Raw genomic sequence first — 5,165 nt, 5'->3', positions numbered from 1 at the left:
GCACGTAAGAAATTTAGGCCGGGTGTGGTGGCTCACACCTGTAATCCCAGCAATTTGAGAGGTCGAGGCGGGAGGTTCAGGTTCACTTGAGTCTAGAAGTCTGAGACCAGCCTGGGAAACATGGGTGGACCCTGTCTCCAGAGAAAAGTCAAAGAAATTAGCCAGGCACGGTGGCGTGTGCCTATAGTCCCACCTAGTCAGGAGGCTGAGGCGGGAGGATTGCTGCAGCCCATGAGTTCCAGGAAGCAGTGAGCCATGATTGCACCACCGCACTCCAGCCTGGGTGACAGAGTGAGACTTTATCTCTTAAAAAAAATTGAGAAATGTAACATGAGCACAATCCTATTAACTAAATAATAAGGCCCTGAGGTGGGAGTGCACTGCTCCTCGTCCCTCGCTGGGAAGGAGGTGTCCTGGTCGGAATCAGTGCTGGGTGCACTGCAGGGCCCGGAAGTCCATGCCCACGTTGTTCAGTTCCACGAAAGCCAATCTCACTCCCTCGGCAGTGTTCAGCCTGCCAGCAGGTGGCCAGCTGGTCCTCCTGGGATATGGCATGGACCCAGTAGCTCTGTTCGAAATCACAATGGACCCCTATATCCAGGTCCGTCGGGAGACAGGGCATGGAGTTCCACCGCAGGAGTCTCCAGGAACCCTGAGGTCCTCCCTGAGCCAGGGCCGGGCTGGGCACACCCTGAATGCCCACAGGATAGGTGTCTTCCCGGACAGCGCCACCAGGACAGGGTGTGGAAGAACGAGGTGCCCCTGGCAGGGAAGCTGACCAAATGGGCCGCTGGAACCGGGCTGGTGGGCCTGGAGAGGCCTGCCTGTCCCCCTTGCAGAGGGTCTTCCCGCCACGTGAAGCCGGCACAGGCCTGGGTGCCGAGGACCCTTGCTCGGCTTTGGCTGAAAGGAAAACAGACGCGGTCAGCGTCTCCAGGGAGCCCATGCAGGCCTTTCCGGGCTGGGCCCCACCTGCCTGCGTCTCTGTGGTCCTCGGGGTCTCTGTGTGGCCCCCGTGGCCTGACACTGAGGACAAGCCTGTAGTCTGCTGATCCCAGAGGGAGGGGTGTGTGCTGCCTGGCGTGGGGAAGCTGTCGTGGCATGGCGGGTGGCTCCTGGGACTGCCCCCAGGGTTGGGACTGGCTGTGGGTTTCCTGCCACACACATTCGTCCCAGGGCTGTTGGGCCTGAGATACAGCCCCCAGTCAGAACTCAGGTGGGAGGGTCCTTGGATGTCACCCAGCCCCTTGCCACCTCACATGGGGACCCGTCTCTGCAGTGGGTTTTTGAGCCCGGACGTGGGTCACCCTCTGCCCTCCTGCGCTGCCCAGTCCATGCCAGGACTGACTGTTCCCACATCGGGCTGAATTCTTGGCTCTGGCTCTGGGCCCGGGGTCCCGCCTGTGCCCTCTCCCTGAATGCTCTGGGGGTCAGGGACCCCCAATTCCCTTGTCTCCCTGGCTTAAGGCTTGTTGTCCTGGCAACCTTGGTGGAGCGTGCAGGAGTGAGGGGCCTCTGCTGCTCTCTGAGGCTGTGGGTGCTCGCAGGGAGAGGCAGGGTCTCCCACAAATGGGTCTGGCTCCTCTAGTAACTTTGAGGGCCCTGTGAGGGGGAGAGCATGGAAAGTGGGGGGGCTTGAGGGAGGGTCTTGCTCACATCCCCCTCCTGCGTGCACAACACGTCCAGTACACAGGCACTGAGCGCCTGCCCTGAGGACCGGTGGGCCTCCTGTACTTTCTTAGAGTCCAGGAGGAAGAGGAGGAAGAAAAGGTGAAGAGGAAGGCCCAGGTAGTAGGATTGTGGGTCCCGGGCACTCCCCCACTATTGACTGCCCCAGAGGGTGACATGGGAGGGGACACGGCACTGGAGCCCACCTGGGGGTGGCAGGTCCGCTTGCTTCCTCCCTCGTTTGTTCACAGAGGCCCTGAGGTGCTTGAGCACCCTCTCATCATCCCTGGCCCAGTGATGGCAGAACCGGCTCGCGATGCATGCGCACAGGCCGGAACTGGTCTCCTTGAGGCGCTCTAGGGACAGGGTGGACATCAGGCCAGGAGAGTTCCCTGGGAGGGGGCCAGCCCGTACCCCATGGCCACTTCAGCCTCTCACTGGGTGGTGCTGGCTCCTTTTGTGGCCACCCCAGGGGTCCAGATGTGCACAGGAGGCTGTGACTGGGGGGCGACCTGGGCAGGGAAGTGCCCGCCACACTCCTGACTTTCATCTGGGTCATGTGGGGGATGGGCTCGCTGTCACAGTGCCCTTCCCGGCCCACCTGGCCAGACCTCCCTCTGAGCCAGAACAGGGGATCGTGAGGACAGTGTGAGGAAGCTGCCCTTGGGCCAGTCGGGGTCTGACCCCGGGGCTCCCCAGGCCCCATTAGGCACACGTAGACTTACTCTGCTGCACCTCGAATGCAATGGTGGTCATGTGCATCAGTGCTTGTTTTCCTTGTAGCAGGTAAACGTCCCACAGGCGCAGGGTCAGCCTGAGAGAGATCTGTGGAGACAGCAGGTGTGGGAGAACCTGGCCCTTCCAGGTTGGGGCTGGTGGCTCGAGCTGTGCCCATTGGGGTTTCAGTCCCCAGAGTCAGTGACCTTCCCCATGAGCGTCGCCTGGGCCCTCCAGGACGCTGGGTCAGGCAAGGTCTTGCAGCTCCACATGGGGGGCACTCATATGAGTGGAGATGTGGCTCCTGGAGAGAGGGGCTTGCCCAGCGCTTGAGGCTTCCCTGAGCCCTCTCAAGTCGGGTCCTGGCCCAGTCTGCCCATGAGGCTGGGCCTGAGCCCCAGCCGTTGCCCTGGGATGACCCCTCTTGGGCAGAGGGTTTTGCTTGCGTGTCCTTCGGGGACCCGCCTGAGCCTCCTGTGGGCTGGGGGTGAGCCAGGCTGCCGGACTGAGGAAGCAGCGCACTGCCGGGCAAGGAGGGTCCCTGAGCCAGGGTCTCCCTATGCCACCTTACCTTCATTAACGTCCGGAGAAGCCAGCCTAACGAGAGATGCTGCCCGCATAGACCAGCGTCCATGTCCTGGTCCTGATGGGAGCAACAGAGGTGCTCAGGCCACTGGGCTGCCCTAAAAACCTCCCTCTTCCAGGGCCTCTGAAGAACCTATGCCTAGTGCAGAACACTGGGCAGTGTCCAGGGCTCCCCGCGACACCGTCCCCTTCCCACACTCTCGGTGGACGCACTGCCCTTTGCCCTGCTCTGCGGGAGCTGGGGCCCCATCCCTGTGCCTCTGTCTCCTCCAGGGCAGGAAAGGAAACCAACTCCCAGCCCATGGAGAACCCGGCATCCCAGGTCAGGCCCTGGCTGGGACTCAGCCAGTCACCAGCCCCACGAGGGGCTCCAGCCCCCCTGCTCCTCCAGCCCCACGGGATGCAGGGCCTCTGGGGAAGAGCCGAGGGGACCATAAACTCACCAGATGCCACATGGTCTTGGGTTGTGACGTGGGTACCACATGCTCCTGATGGTCTTGGAGCCCCTGGACTGTCCCGCCATTTGGGCTGTGGAATCCTGAGAGGCCCCCAGCCCATCATGAAATCAGAGCCTTCCCCCAAGATGTGGAGCCATCAGCTGCAAGAGCTGGGCAGCTTGAGAGGCCCCCAAACCCGAAGGCCTCCCACCCTCCCATCTGGTGACCCCACCTTTCAGCCTTTACCCTGGGGAGGTGGGGTGGGAACATCCCCTGGAGCCTGGCTGGAGGTTCCCCTGGAGGCCTCCTGGGCCAGGGTGCAGAAGGGGCAAGCCTGACTTTGAGGCCACAACAGGGCAGCCAGAACAGTGCGGGTACTGGGCTTCCTGGTCATCTCCTGGAAGTGGGGTCGGGCCAGGGGACACGGGATGGCGAGATGCTGCCACCTGGGCTTGGTCGGCCCATTCCTGCGCACCAAGGGCAGCGGGAGCCCCGGCAGCTGGAGGGCAGGAGGACTCTCAGGGAGGGGAGAGTCAGCTGCACAGAATCAGAGCCGGAGGGCGTGGCTCCGGGACACAGAGGGTGGCCACGGGGAGGATGAGATGCCCTCTGCTGATGGGGTTGAAAGGTGTCTGACTTGGGCTGTGGGGGCCAGCTGCGGACTCCTGTGGGACCCTCAGCAGAGACGTCCTAAAGGCTCCCAACGAGCTGGCGACACAAGGAGGGTGCCTTGGCTGAAAGCCGAGATCACCTGGCCACAGTGGCCATCCCCGTGTCTGGCTGCGTGAGGCCCCAGGGGCAGCTGTTCACCTACCCTGCAGGGAGTGCCTCTCACTGGCCAGCAGCTGCACCAGTGCCCAGAATGCGTCCTCCTCAGGCAGATACAGGAGGAACAAGGCGGCGATGTGGCTCAGGTTCCTGCGGTAGCCCACCTCCTGCAAGAGCCAGGGTCACTATGGAAGGACATCAGCTGGGAGGGCTGAGGTCACCTGGGAGTACTCATGTCATTGAAGAGGGCAGAGGTGACTGGACAGGCTTCCTCTGAAGAAGAGGCTTCCTCAGGATGCAAATTCATTTCATGACAAGAGCCAAGTCCATCAGGCACTTCAGCACCTTGTCCAAAATGTCTCCTGAGACCACCATCCTGCGTGTGACGCTGCCAAGCTCCCAGGCTTTGGGGCAACCCCAGGAGGAGGGCGTCATTTCGTGTTCTGAGAAGTGGTGGTGGTCAGGCCCAGGTGACCCCGGGAGTCCAGGCCCCAACTCCTTTGTGTCTCAGCTTGACCCCTTGACACCACCCCCTTGCTTGGAGGTTTATGCCAGCAGGGAGCTGGAATTCTACCTCCTATAACCTGGTGGGTCACAAATACCAACTTTAAAAGAAGCAACGACACCCCCACCAGACACCCACTCCTGTGAATATGGAAATACGGCCCGAGAACCTCACTGCCGGGAATACTTACCGGGTTATACTCCGCATATTCCAGGAGTATGTAGAAGAGTTCCCGCTGCCTAGGAAACAGAGAAAGGGGGCTATGGTTTGGTTTGTGCAGATGCTGTTTGTTTCACTTTGTCTACAAATCCTAACAACAAATCCCATTTCACGTTCAGATGATTCACCAGAAAAGCAGTGAGCTCTTCAGGACCTGAGACTGTTGAAGAAATGTTTCAGTAAAAGCCACATCTGTGACATGCAAATAGCCCAGTTGTACAGTGAGTTGACCGATCCATTTCACTCCGAATGATTTTTTTTTTTTT

General features: G+C 60.7%; 1 pseudogene; it reads right to left on the bottom strand.

The window, feature by feature from the left end:
- Positions 1-284: 284 nt before the first annotated feature.
- Positions 285-5,165, bottom strand: part of LOC116464920 (TBC1 domain family member 3G-like) — a 7,499-nt pseudogene continuing 2,618 nt past the window's right edge.

Source organism: Hylobates moloch, unplaced genomic scaffold (genome assembly GCF_009828535.3).
Source record: "Hylobates moloch isolate HMO894 unplaced genomic scaffold, HMol_V3 SCAFFOLD_2195, whole genome shotgun sequence".
In the NCBI taxonomy this organism is placed as follows: Eukaryota; Metazoa; Chordata; class Mammalia; order Primates; family Hylobatidae; genus Hylobates; species Hylobates moloch.
The sequence above is the reverse complement of the archived record's forward strand: the minus strand, read 5'-3'. Positions and strand labels throughout refer to the sequence as shown.